At 43.3% G+C, this 15,339-nt stretch overlaps 1 protein-coding gene across 2 annotated transcripts in view; it reads left to right on the top strand.

The window, feature by feature from the left end:
- The window catches only part of fancc (FA complementation group C), a 241,255-nt gene that overhangs the window by 175,021 nt on the left and 50,895 nt on the right, over positions 1 to 15,339 (top strand). The gene's annotated exons all lie outside the window — the stretch shown is intronic.

Here is a 15,339-nt window from a genome sequence, read left to right as displayed (position 1 = left end):
CATATAAGACGCTTTGATGTGCAAATCAAAGGTCCTCGCCCCTCCCTATCTCTGTAACCTCCTCCAGCCCTACCATCTGAGGGTAAGAACTCTGCATTCCTCCAACCCTAGACTCTTGTGCATCCCCCACACCTTTCGCCCCACCATTAGCGGCCGTGCCTTTAGCCAACAAAGCTTTATAAATGAAAGGAACCTATGATAATATTTCATGGCAGCAAAATCATAAGCATCCAATCAGAAATATCTCTCAGAAATGATTCCTTATACTTTTGACTCAATTTTTGAGGAGCTTTTGGTATGCTTAATTTAATTTTCCATCTATTTGTGCATTCTGTTTATATAGCCTCAAGCATTAGAATATGTGAATTATTCCAAAAACAAAAATGGTTTTGCAACACCAAACTATGAATTCTGTTGTGCTTAATAAACTTATAAATGTCCGTGTCATTTTAAACACCACCCTCAATCTCCTAAACTCAAGGCAATACACACCAGGTTTATGCAACCTGTCCTCATAATTTAACCCTTTAAACCCCTGTATAATTTTTGGTGAATCTGCACTGTGCCACCTCCAAGGCTAATATATTGTTCCTGAGGTGTAGTACCCTGAACTGAATGCAGTACACCAGATGGGGTCTGTCTAAGGCTCTAAACAACTGAGGCACAAATTCTTGCCCCCTTGAGATAAAGGCCAACATTCAATTAGCCTTTTTGATTGCTTTTTAGAATCATAGAAATTTATGGCACAGAAGGAGGCCATTTGGCCCATCGTGACTGTGCCGGCTGAAAAAGAGCCATCAGCTTAATCCCACTTTCCTGCACTTGGTCCGTTGCCCTGTAGGTTGTGGCACTTCAAGTGCACATCCAAGTACTTTTTAAATGAGTTGAGGGTTTCTGCCTCTACCATCCTTTCAGGCAGTGAGTTCCGGACCTCCACTACCCTCTGGGTGAAAAAAATTCTCCTCAGCTTCCCTCTAATCCTTCTACCAATGCTTTTTGTACCTATCCACTAGCTTTTAGTGATTTATGTACATGGACACCCAAATTTCTTTGCTCCTCCACAGTTCCTAGTTTCTCACCATTTAGAAAATACTCTGATTTGACTTTTTTGGATCCAAAGTGAATAACTTTACACTTCCCCACATTGAACTGCATTTGCCACAGTTTTGCCCACTCACTTAATCTGTCTATGTCCCATCGTAACTTCCTGCTCCCATCTGCACTACTTAATGTGCTTCCCAACTTAGTGTCATCTGCAAACTTGGGTATACATTTATATTCCTCTTTTCCTTCATCCAAGTCATAGATAAATATGGTGAAAAGCTGAAGCCCCAGTACAGATCCCTGGGGAGAACATACTCTTTATCCCTACTGATCAGCACTGTTACAACTGCTAATTACAGACATACTTGTTGCTTAATCTTCAGCAAATTGGCAACAAGGCTATTTTTAAAAAAGACTCCATCTCCCCCTTCCTTGTGGATGTATTCTACATTGAAGCTGCTGTCTGCTGCAATGCAATTATGTTCTATTTTATTAATACCCTGTCACTAAATAAGTGTCAAACTAAATTGTTTTTCTTGAATATGCATGCATCAATTTGGTAAGTATGTGCAATAAAAGCATTCATCAAACAGGACATTTAGACTGGTCAAAGAGGTAAGTTTCAAGGAGGAGAGAGAGTTGGGGAGGGAGTGGGGTGGAATTCTAGAACTTTAGTCTCTTGCTCTAGTGACTGAAGCAAGTGCTACCAGCTCCGGATGTGTGGCTGGCAGAAAACCAAAGTAAATTTGCTCAGTTCTCTTAGGATGGCCACTGGCAAGGCCCGGTAAAACAGGTCTTCCAAGCTGCTGGCATTAACGAATTTGGCAAGTTTGCTTTGCGTTTGTTGCTGGCACTGTGAGATTTGTATGTTGGGATCCAGCGACATTAGCACAGCATGAAACCAAAATAAAAGCAGCTTGATTCGGAGTCAGAGTTCTCTTTTGCATAGCCTCACAGTGATCATTACTTACAAGCAAAGTTCGTTATCAGCTTCATGAATTCTGTTTGAGAATTGTAATGCAAATTAAATTGCTGAAGTTTGAGATGATTTTGGCACACAATTTTGTAAAACAGCCAAATGGTGCTATTTAAAAAAAAATAAAGGTTCATCCTTAAATGTCAGTCTATTAAAACTCTAAAATTCTCTTCTGTTGCTCACACCTCATTCAAATTCCTTTACATCGGCTTCCCTTCCAAGCCCCATGTTTACTTCCTCACTGAGATGTCCTCCCTTCTCTCCTCTTTTAGCCTTTGCACAAGTGATCCTTAGTGATTTCTGTAAACAATTTTACAACACCAAGTTATAGTCCAACAATTTTATTTTAAAATCCACAAGCTTTCGGAGGCTTCCTCCTTCCTCAGGTGAATGTGGAACTGAAATCCTCGAACCTATCGCATTTATAAATCACATCAACCTACATGTAAACACCGTAGCCCTTTCTCTTCTGACTTCACCACCCTTCTGCTCTGTTTCAAACTCACCCCTGATATAAACTTCTCCCACCCATATCCTTGGCCAACCCCTTGACTTCATCATCTCTTGTGGCCTCTCTGCCAACTTCCTCATGACCACTTCCTCATCTCCCTTATCAGCTCACATCCTCTTCCAATCTCACTATCCTCTCCTCTAGTTTCCTCTCAAAAATGTACTCTCAAACTTCCAACTCCTCCTTCTTTGGCCCTTCACCTGTAACCACACCTCTGCTGCTGCCGTCCTACTAAACTGTTGCTTTACCTATAATCTTTGAAATGCTCGTTACCACCCATCATTCCCCTTTGTACAGCCCCCATCTTCACGCTCTCAAATCAAAAGAGCGCAAACTCGAACATACGTGGCACAATAGCCCAATCACCAAATGTGGCTTAATCATGTTGAGTATTATTCTGTTTTTCTCTCCTCAGCTAAAACCGTCTACTACTTCATCCTGGAGAGCAAGGGAAATCCTAAGCTTTTATCCACAGCTAACTGCCTCATCAAACCCCTCTCCTCCACCCTAGCCTCAAACGTTAAGTGCAAGGTGCACATGGATTTATTTGTCCCTAATCCATTCGGTTGCTTCTGCTGTTTCCTCGTGCCCCACCTTCCGCCAGTCTGCCACACACTCTTGTCCTGAACCTTGTTTCTCCCCCTTTTTCCTTGTCCTCTCCAAGCTCACCTCTTCTTTACTTCCCCTTCCCACCTAAGTACTGATCACGAAACTTTCTTTCTTGATCTCCCATGCTAGTTGACCTAGTCAGTGGTTCACTTTCCTTTGGCACTTTTCCTCTACCTTTTAAAACTCTTATCACCCCTTTCACAAAAAAAAACCCCACACTCGACCCATGTGTCCTCTATTTCACCTCATGTCCAAGCTTCCTTTTTTCCCTCCGGTCTCGAGTGTGAAATTTCCTGTTTGAACCCCTTTAGTTTGGCTTCTGCCCTTCTCACAGCACTGAAATGTCCGTAGCTAAGGTCATGAATGGCATCCTCTGTTACAGTGACCATGGTGTGTGCGTTATTCCTCCTTATCCTCCTTGACCTTTCCGCAGCACTCGATGTGGTTGACTGCACGGTCCTTCTCCATCGCCTCTCCTCTGTTAAGAACATAAGAAATAGGAGCAGGAGTAGGCCAATCGGCCCCTCGAGCCTGCTCCGCCATTCAATAAGATCATGGCTGATCTGATCCCAACCACAAATCTAAAGAACACAAGAAGTAGGAGCAGGACCCGGCCACTCAGCCCCTGGGCCCTCTCTGCCACCCACAGGGCATTGACCGATCCAAACTCAGCTTCATGTCCAATTTCCTGCCCGCTCCCCATAACCCCTAATTCCCTTTACTTCTAGGAAACTGTCTATTTCTGTTTTAAATTTATCTAATGATGTAGCTATGAAGTTGCCGAGCTCCATCGGACTACCCTTGTATGGTTCCATACCTACCTAAATCAACTGCAGCCAGCACATCTTCAGCAATGGCTTCACTTCCCAGCCCCATAGCGTCACCTCTGGAGACACTCTAGAATCTATCGTTGGCTTTCTCCTCTAGCTTATTTGTATGCTGCCCTTTAGCAACACCATCCACAGACACGGTGTCAGCTTTTACATGTACACTGATACCCAGCTCTGTCTCTTCATTTCTGATGGCACCATTTGAAGATGAGCAGAGAGTTCTCCAGGTGTCTTGCCTATATTCCTCCTTCACCAAATGGCACCAAAAACAGATTATCCGGTCAGCCATTTCCTTCTTGTGGGACCTTGCTGCACATGCATTGGCTGCCAATAGTGTCTGGACTTCAGAACTAATCCATTGGTTGTAAAGCACTTCGGGATGTCCTGAGGAAGTGAAAGGCAGTATATAGATTCTTAACTGTGTTTTGAGAGATTAGGAGAAAAATACTGCACTTTATCTGACACTTACTACGATAGTGTATTCCATCAAGTGGATACTGTATCTAAATTCAAAACCTTTTCTATTCTGCAAATCATATTGAGAAAAATAGGTGCTGTATCCTTTAACCTGCATATTTTTGTGCTAGTCATTGATGGTACAACCAATACTGCTGGCAACAAAATTTAATTCACAATGGAATTTATATTGATTTTGTGCAGCAATAAGCTCTCCTTGGTCTCAGAATTTGATTGCTTTATTTAATGTGGAGGTCAATTTTAATAAAAATTTGTTGGTTTTATCACAGTGCAGAATCTGCAGTCTGTACATTGTCACGTTTTTTTCTTTTTAATGTTCTCCCATCCTTTCATGCATAAGCCAAGGCCGTGTTGGCAGGTTATTCATCAACATCGTAGCTAAGCTCAATACTGTCTTCATACACGCATAATGTCCAGGAGTGGGTCCACTATCTTAGCATCATAGAAGTTACAACATGGAAACAGGCCCTTCGGCCCAACGTGTCCATGTCGCCCAGTTTATACCACGAAGCTAGTCCCAATTTCCTGCACTTGGCCCATATCCCTCTATACCCATCTTACCCATGTAACTGTCCAAATGCTTTTTAAAAGACAAAATTGTACCCGCCTCTACTACTGCCTCTGGCAGCTCGTTCCAGACACTCACCACCCTTTGAGTGAAAAAATTTCCCCTCTGGACCCTTTTGTATCTCTCCCCTCTCACCTTAAATCTATGCCCCCTCGTTATAGACTCCCCTACCTTTGGGAAAAGATTTTGACTATCTACCTTATCTATGCCCCTCATTATTTTATAGACTTCTATAAGATCACCCCTTAACCTCCTACTCTCCAGGGAAAAAAGTCCCAGTCTGTCTACCTCTCCCTACAAGTCAAACCATCAAGTCCCGGTAGCATCCTAGTAAATCTTTTCTGCACTCTTTCTAGTTTAATAATATCCTTTCTATAATACACAGTATTCCAAGTGTGGCCTCACCAATGCCCTGTACAACTTCAACAAGACATCCCAACTCCTGTATTCAATGTTCTGACCAATGAAACCAAGCATGCCGAATGCCTTCTTCACCACCCTATCCACCTGTGACTCCACTTTCAAGGAGCTATGAACCTGTACTCCTAGATCTCTTTGTTCTATAACTCTCCCCAACGCCCTACCATTAACGGAGTAGGTCCTGGCCCGATTCGATCTACCAAAATGCATCACCTCACATTTATCTAAATTAAACTCCATCTGCCATTCATCGGCCCACTGGCCCGATTTATCAAGATCCCGTTGCAATCCTAGATAACCTTCTTCACTGTCCACAATGCCACCAATCTTGGTGTCATCTGCAAACTTACTAACCATGCCTCCTAAATTCTCATCCAAATCATTAATATAAATAACAAATAACAGCGGACCCAGCACCGATCCCTGAGGCACACCGCTGGACACAGGCATCCAGTTTGAAAAACAACCCTCTACAACCACCCTCTGTCTTCTGTCGTCAAGCCAATTTTGTATCCAATTGGCTACCTCACCTTGAATCCCATGAGATTTAACCTTATGTAACAACCTACCATGCGGTACCTTGTCAAAGGCTTTGCTGAAGTCCGTGTAGACCACGTCTATGGCACAGCCCTCATCTATCTTCTTGGTTACCCCTTCAAAAAACTCAATTAAATTCGTGAGACATGATTTTCCTCTCACAAAACCATGCTGACTGTTCCTAATTAGTCCCTGCCTCTCCAAATGCCTGTAGATCCTGTCTCTGAGAATACCCTCTAACAACTTACCCACTACAGATGTCAGGCTCACCGGTCTGTAGTTCCCAGGCTTTTCCCTGCTGCCCTTCTTAAACAAAGGCACAACGTTTGCTACCCTCCAATCTTCAGGCACCTCACCTGTAGCGGTGGATGATTCAAATATCTCTGCTAGGGGACCCGCAATTTCCTCCCTAACCTCCCATCACGTCCTGGGATACATTTCATCAGGTCCCGGAGATTTATCTACCTTGATGCGCGTTAAGACTTCCAGCACCTCCCTCTCTGTAATATGTACACTCCTCAAGACATCACTCTTTATTTCCCCAAGTTCCCTAACATCCATGCCTTTCTCAACCGTAAATACCGATGTGAAATATTCATTCAGGATCTCACCCATCTCTTGTGGTTCCGCACATAGATGACCTTGTTGATCCTTAAGAGGCCCTACTCTCTCCCTAGTTACTCTTTTGCCCTTTATGTATTTGTAGAAGCTCTTTGGATTCTCCTTTGCCTTATCTGCCAAAGCAATCTCATGTCCCCTTTTTGCCCTCCTGATTTCTCTCTTAACTCTACTCCGGCAATCTCTATACTCTTCAAGGGATCCACTTGATCCCAGCTGTCTATGCATGTCATATGCCTCCTTCTTCTTTTTGACTAGGGCCTCAATCTCCCGAGTCATCCAAGGTTCCCTATTTCTACCAGCCTTGCCCTTCACTTTATAAGGAATGTGCTTACCCTGAACCCTGGTTAACACACTTTTGAAAGCCTCCCACTTACCAGACGTCCCTTTGCCTGCCAACAGACTCTCCCAATCAACTTCTGAAAGTTCCTGTCTAATACCATCAAAATTGGCCTTTCCCCAATTTAGAATTTTAACTTTTGGGCCAGACCTATCCTTCTCCATAGCTATCTTAAAACTAATGGTCCCAAAGTGATCCCTCACTAACACTTCTGTCACCTGCCCTTCCTTATTTCCCAAGAGGAGGTCAAGTTTTGCCCCCTCTCTAGTCGGGCCATCCACATACTGAATGAGAAATTCCTCCTGAATACACTCAACAAATTTCTCTCCATCCAAGCCCCTAATGCTATGGCTGTCCCAGTCAATGTTGGGAAAGTTAAAGTCCCCTACTATTACCACCCTATTTTTCTTGCAGCGGTCTGTAATCTCCTTACATATTTGCTCCTCAATTTCCCGTTGACTATTTGGGGGTCTGTAGTACAATCCTATCAAAGTGATCTCTCCCTTCTTATTTTTCAGTTCTACCCATATAGACTCAGTGGGAGAACCCTCGGATATATCCCCTCTCACTACCTCCGTGATGTTCTCCCTAATCAAGAACGCAACTCCCCCATCTCCCTTACCTCCTGCTCTATCTTTCCTATAGCATCTGTACCCTGGAACATTGAGCTGCCAGTCCTGCCCCTCCCTTAGCCATGTTTCAGTAGTAGCTATAACATCCCAGTCCCATGTACCCATCCATGCCCTGAGTTCATCTGCCTTGCCCATCAGACTTCTTCCATTGAAATAAATGCAGTTTAATCTAGACTTCCCTTGGTCTTTGCCCTGCTTTCTCAGACCATCTGTCCGGTCATGTTTTGTACACTCTCCCTTACTGCCTTTTGTTTCTGTCACCACTTTATTTCCCACTGACTTCCTGCATCGCTTCCCACTGGATAGTGTTCGGGAGTAGAACACTAGCTAACTCGGAGTTGAAACAAGTTGCAACATCCCCAAAGCCATCTACCTTGGACCTTCCTGATTTGTATGGCTTGGTTCCATTTTAAGCTTTACCAACTAAGCCATTAGCGGAATTCTGTCATGGATCATAATATGCCATATTCTTGACGTGACATTTTGGTGGAGCTTTGTTTCTGGTGTTTCCTATGAAGAGGAGAAGGAAGGGGAACTCGTGCCATCATATATGATTTGTTACATGTGATTACTTAATGCTTCCGTTGTTTTTAATGCAAGAAGCCAATAAATGGGTATTTTTGATTAATAATTTGAGTTTCATAAATAGCCAAGGACCAGAGGATAGTGTATGTTTTCTTCATATACAAAAAATAGTGCAGTACGAATTGGGTAATAGACCTATTATCTAACAGTGGTGGGGAGAATGCCCTAAAGAATTTTAGGGTACACTATCATTGCACTGGAGCACCTTAGGGTACACTATCATTGTTCAGGTATCTATTTGGTTAGAGTTAAGAAATAAAAGAGGTGCCATTGCACTAGATGTATTCTATTGGCCACCAACTAGTGGGAAGGATATAGAGGAGCAAATTTGCAGGGAAATTAGAGGTGCAAAAGCTATAGAGTAGTGATAACTGGGGACTTCAACTATCCTAATATACACTGGGATAACAATAATAATATAAGCAGCACAGAGGGGGAGGAAATTTTTGGAATATGTTCAGGATAACTTTCTTAACCAGTACCCTTCTGGCCCAACGAGGAAGGAGGCTTTGCTGGACGTGGTTCTAGGGAATGAGGTGGGCTAAGTGGAGCAAATGTCAGTGGGAGAGCATTTAGGGAGCAGCGTTCATAGCATAAGGTTTAGAATAGCTATGGAAAAGAATACTGACCACTCTAAAGTAAAAATATTCAATTGGAGGAGGGCCAATTTCAATGGGATGAGAACAGATCTGGCCCGGGTAAATTGAAATCAAAGATTGGCAGGCAAAACTGTAATTGAACAGTGGATGACTGGTACAGTCTAGGCACATTCCCACGAGGCAGAAAGGGAGTGCAACTAAAGCCAGAGATCCCTTGATGACAAAAGAGATAGTGAGTAAGATGAAACCGAAAAAAGGGGCGTATGACAGATGTCAGGCTGAAAAGAAAGTTCAGAGGGGAAGTGAAAAAGGAAATAAAAGGGGCAGAGAGAGAGTATGAGAATAGACTGGTGGCCAACATAAAAGGGAATCCAAAAGTCTTCTACAGGCATGTAAACAGTAAACGGGTAGTAAGATGAGGGATGGGGCCGATCAGGGACCGTGAAGGAGATCTACTCGTGGAGGCAGAGGGGATGGCTGAGGTACTAAGTGAGTACTTTGCATCTGTTTTTACCAAGGAAAAAGATGCTGCCAGAGTCTCAGTAAAGGCAGATATAGTTGAGATACTGGATGGGCTAAAAATTGATAAAGAAGAGGTACTTGAAAGGCTGGCTTTACTTAAAGTAGGTAAGTCACCTGGTCCGGATGGGATGCATCCTAGGTTGCTGAGGGAAGTAAGAGTGGAAATTGCGGAGGTACTGGCCATAATCTTCCAAACATCCGTAGATAAAGGGGGTGGTGCCAGAGGACTGGAGAATTGCAAATGTTATAACCTTGTTCAAAAAAGGGTTTAAGGATAAACCCAGCAACTATAGGCCAGTCAGTTTAACCTCAGTGGTGGGGAAACTTAGAAACTTGGAAATGATAATCTGGGACAGAATTAGGACAAGTGTGGATTGATTAGGGAAAGCCAGCACAGATTTGTTAAAGGCAAATCGTGTTTAACTAACCTGATAGACTTTTTGGTGAGGTAACAGAGAGGGTAGATGAGGGCAATGCAGTTGATGTGTATATGAACTTTCTAAAGGCGTTTGATAAAGTGCCGCATAATAGGCTTATCATCAAGATTGCAGCCAATGGAATAAAGGGGGCAATGGTAACATGCCTGCAGAATTGGCTAAGGGACAGGAAACAGAGAGTAGTGGTGACTGGTTGTTTTTTGGACTGGAGGGAGATGTACAGTGGTGGTCCCAGGGGTCAGTGCTGCGGCCACTGCTTTTCTTGATTATATATTAATGACTTGGATTTGTGTGTACAGGGTACATTTTCAAAATTTGCAGATGACACAAAACTTGGAAGGGTAGTAAACAGTGAGGAGGATAGTGATAGACTTTGAGGATATAGACAGGCTGGTGGCATGGGCGGACATGTGGCAGATGAAATTTAACGCAGCAAAATGCGAAGTGATGCATTTTGGTAGGAAGAATGAGGAGAAGCAATATAAACTAGAGGGCACAACTCTAAAAGGGGTACAGGAACAGAGAGATCTGGGGGTATATGTGCACAAATCATTGAAGGTGGCAGGGCAGGTTGAGAAAGTGATTAATAAAGCATATGGGATCCTGGGCTTTATAAATAGAGGCATAGAGTACAAAAGTATGGAAGTCATAATGAACCTTTATAATGATATGGAGATGCCGGTGATGGACTGGGGTGGACAAATGTACATAAGAACATAAGAAATTGGAGCAGGAGTAGGCCAATCGGCCCCTCGAGCCTGCTCCGCCATTCAATAAGATCATGGCTGATCTGATCCCAACCACAAATCTAAAGAACACAAGAAGTCGGAGCAGGACCCGGCCACATAGCCCCTGGGCCCTCTCCGCCACCCACAGGGCATTGACCGATCCGAACTCAGCTTCATGTCCAATTTCCTGCCCGCTCCCCATAACCCCTAATTCCCTTTACTTCTAGGAAACTGTCTATTTCTGTTTTAAATTTATCTAATGATGTAGCTTCCACAGCTTCCTGGGGCAGCAAATTCCACAGACCTACCACCCTCTGAGTGAAGAAGTTTCTCCTCATCTCAGTTTTGAAAGAGCAGCCCCTTATTCTAAGATTATGCCCCCTAGTTCTAGTTTCACCCATCTTTGGGAACATCCTTACTGCATCCACCCGATCAAGACCCTTCACAATCTTATATGTTTCAATAAGATCGCCTCTCATTCTTCTGAACTCCAATGAGTAGAGTCCCAATCTACTCAACCTCTCCTCATATGTCCGCCCCCTCATCCCCGGGATTAACCGAGTGAACCTTCTTTGTACTGCCTCGAGAGCAAGTATGTCTTTTCTTAAGTATGGAGACCAAAACTGTATGCAGTATTCCAGGTGCGGTCTCACCAATACCTTATATAACTGCAGCAATACCTCCTTGTTTTTATATTCTATCCCCCTAGCAATAAAAGCCAACATTCCGTTGGCTTTCTTGATCACCTGCTGCACCTGCATACCAACTTTTTGATTTTCTTGCACTAGGACCCCCAGATCCCTTTGTACTGCAGTACTTTCCAGTCTCTCGCCATTAAGAAAATAACTTGCTCTCTGATTTTTCCTGCCAAAGTGCATAACCTCACATTTTCCAATATTATATTGCATCTGCCAAATCTCCGCCCACTCACCCAGCCTGTCTATATCCCCTTGCAGGTTTTTTATGTCCTCCTCACTCTCTACTTTCCCTCCCATCTTTGTATCATCTGCAAATTTTGATATGTTGCACTCGGTCCCCTCCTCCAAATCGTTAATATAGATTGTAAAGAGTTGGGGACCCAGCACCGACCCCTGTGGAACACCACTGGTTACTGGTTGCCAGTCCGAAAATGAACCATTTATCCCAACTCTCTGCCTCCTGTTCGATAACCAATCCTCCACCCATGCCAGAATATTACCCCCAATCCCGTGATTTTTTATCTTAAGTAATAATCTTTTATGTGGCACCTTGTCGAATGCCTTCTGGAAGTCTAAATACACTACGTCCACTGGTTCCCCTTTATCCACCCTATACGTTATATCCTCGAAGAACTCAAGCAAATTTGTCAGACATGACTTCCCCTTCATAAAGCCATGCTGACTTTGTCCTATTAAATTATGCTTATCTAAATGTTCCGTTACTGTCTCCTTAATAATAGACTCCAAAATTTTACCCACCACAGATGTTAAGCTAACTGGCCTATAATTTCCAGCCTTCTGCCTACTACCCTTTTTAAATAACGGTGTTACATTAGCAGTTTTCCAATCTGCCGGGACCTCTCCTGAGTCCAGGGAATTTTGGAAAACTATCACCAAAGCATCCACAATCCCTACTGCCACTTCCCTCAAGACCCTACGATGGAAGCCATCAGGTCCAGGGGATTTATCCGCCTTGAGTCCCAGTATTTTACTGAGTACCATCTCTTGAGTGATTTTAATCGTATTTAGCTCCTCCCCCCCGAGAGTCCCCTGTTTGTCCAGTGTTGGGATATTCTTAGTGTCCTCTACTGTAAAGACTGAAACAAAATATTTGTTCAGCATTTTTGCCATCTCCATGTTTCCCACCATTAATTTCCCGGTCTCATCCTCTAAGGGACCTATGTTTGCCTTAGCCACCCTTTTTCTTTTTATATAACTATGGAAACTCTTGCTATCTGTTTTTATATTTTTTGCTAATTTCTTTTCATAATCTAACTTCCCTTTCTTAATCAATCCTTTAGTTACTTTTTGCTGTCTTTTGAAGAATTCCCAATCTTCTATCCTCCCACTAAGTTTGGCTACCTTATATGTCCTTGTTTTTAGTCGGATACTATCCTTGATTTCTTTACTTAGCCACGGGTGGCTGTCATTTCTTTTACACCCTTTTTTCCTCAGTGGAATATATTTATTTTGAAAGTTGTAAAATAACTCCCTAAATGAACACCACTGCTCATGTACCGTCTTACCCTTTAATCTATTTTCCCAGTCCACTTTAATCAATTCCGCTCTCATACCATCATAGTCTCCTTTATTCAAGCTCAGTACGCTTGTTTGAGAATCAACCTTCTCACCCTCTAATTGGATATGGAATTCAACCATGTTGTGGTCGCTCGTTCCAAGGGGATCCTTAACTAGGACATTATTAATTAATCCTGACTCATTACACAGGACCAGGTCCAAGGTTGCCTGCCCCCTTGTAGGATCAGTTACATACTGCTCAAGAAATCCATCCCTGATGCACTCAATGAACTCGTCCTCAAGGCTGCTCTGCCCAATTTGATTTGTCCAGTTAATATGATAATTAAAATCCCCCATAATTATGGCTGTTCCCTTATTACATGCCCCGACTATCTCCTGATTAATACTTCTTCCAGCAGAGTTGCAACTATTAGGAGGCCTATATACTACGCCCACTAATGTTTTTTTTCCCTTATTATTCCTTATCTCCACCCAAACTGTTTCATTATCTTGATGCTTTGTCCCAATATCATTTCTCTGTATTACAGTGATTCCTTCCTTTATTAACATAGCCACCCCACCTCCCCTTCCTTCCTGCCTGTCCTTCCTGATTGTTAAATACCCTGGCATATTTAATTCCCAGTCGTTGTCACCCTGCAGCCATGTTTCTGTAATGGCCACAAGATCATACCCATACGTAGTTATTTGTGCCGTTAACTCGTCCATTTTATTACGAATGCTACGTGCATTCAGATAAAGAACTTTCAAATCTGTTTTGTGACGCTTAGTTCCTGCTTTTTCCTTTTTTAACACTTTACCTATTACTCCATACCTTCTGTCCCTTCCTGTTACGCTTTCCTCTCTCTCCCTGCTCAGGTTCCCAACCCCCTGCCACTTTAGTTTAAACCCTCCCCAACAGCACTAGCAAACACTCCTCCTAGGACAGCGGTCCCGGCCCTGCCCAGGTGCAGACCGTCCGGTTTGTACTGGTCCCACCTCCCCCAGAACCGTTTCCAGTGTCCCAGGAATTTGAATCCCTCCCCCTTGCACCATTCCTCTAGCCACGTATTCATTTGAAATATCCTCCTATTTCTACTCTGACTAGCACGTGGCACTGGCAGCAATCCTGAGATTACTACCTTTGAGGTCCTATTTTTTAATTTACCTCCTAACTCCCTATATTCTGCTTTTAGGACCTCATCCCCTTTTTTACCTATATCGTTGGTGCCTATGTGCACCATGACAGCTGGCTGTTCGCCCTCCCCCTCCAAAATGTTCTGTAGCCGCTCCGAGACATCCTTGATCCTTGCACCAGGGAGGCAACACACCATCCTGGAGTCTCGGTTGCGGCCGCAGAAACGCCTGTCTATTCCCCTTACAATTGAGTCCCCTATCACTATAGATGTAAGGAGGAAAGCTCCGAAAGCTTGTGATTCCAATAAAGCTGTTGGACTATAACCTGGTGTTGTAAGACTCCTTACATTTGAACCTTTATAAAACACTGGTTCGGCCACAACGGAATATTGTGTCCCAGGTCTGGGCACCGCACTTTAGGAAAGATATGAAGGCCTTAGAAAGGGTGCAGAAGAGATTTACTAGAATGATTCCAGGGATGAGGGACTTTAATTATGTGGATAGACTGGAGAAGCTGGGGTTGTTCTCCTTGGAACAGAGACGGTTGCGAGGAGATTTGATAGAGGTATTCAAAATCATGAGTCTAGATAGAGAGGAATTGTTCCCATTGGCAGAAGGGTGAAGGACCAGAGGACATAGATTTAAGGTGGTTGGCAAAAGAACCAAAGGAAACCAGAGGGAAAACTTTTTTACACAGTGAGTTGTTTATGATCTGGAATGCACTGCCCGAGGGGGTGGTGAAGGCAGATTCAATCGTGACTTTCAAAAGGGAACTGGATAAGTACTTGAAAGGAAAAAATTTGCAGGGCTACGGGGAAAGGGTAGGGGAGTGGGACAAGCTGGATTGCTCTTGCATAGAGCCAGCGTGGATTCAATGGGCCGAATGGCCTCCTTCCGTGTTGTAACCTTTCTATGATTCTATGTAAAGAGGCCAGAAGTAATAGTCCATGGGGTTTTTAAAGTAAAAGTGATGTTTCATGAATTCATTGGAATTAATCAAACTATGGCTATCCATTGGTACATAATAATTTACATTGAGTCTACAGCACAGAAACAGCCCATTCGGCCCAACTTGACTATGCTGGCGTTTATATACCACATGAGCCTTCTCCCTCCCTACTTCATCTAACCCTATCAGCATAGTTTTCTGTTCCTTTCTCCCTTGTGTGCTTATCTAGCTTCTCCTTAAATGCATCTATGCTATTCGCCTCACTTCTCCTTGTGGTAGCGTGTTCCACATTCTTACCACTCTATGGGTAAAGAAATTTCTCCTGAATTCCCTATCGGATTTATTAGTGACTATCTTGTATTTATGGCCCCTAGTTTTGGACTCCCCCATAAGAGGAAACATTTCCTCTGATTCTAGCCTGTCAAACCCTTTCATTATCTTAAAGACCCCAATCAGGTCACCCCTCAGTCTTTTTTCCAGAGGAAAAAATTCCCAGCCTATTTAGCCTTTCCTGATATGTATATCCTCTCAGTTCCGGTTTCATCCTTTAGAATCTTTTTTGCACCTTCTCCAATGTCTCTATATCCTTTTTTATAATATGGAGACC

Source organism: Heptranchias perlo, chromosome 4 (genome assembly GCF_035084215.1).
Source record: "Heptranchias perlo isolate sHepPer1 chromosome 4, sHepPer1.hap1, whole genome shotgun sequence".
In the NCBI taxonomy this organism is placed as follows: Eukaryota; Metazoa; Chordata; class Chondrichthyes; order Hexanchiformes; family Hexanchidae; genus Heptranchias; species Heptranchias perlo.
This window is presented reverse-complemented; position numbering and strand designations above follow the sequence as displayed.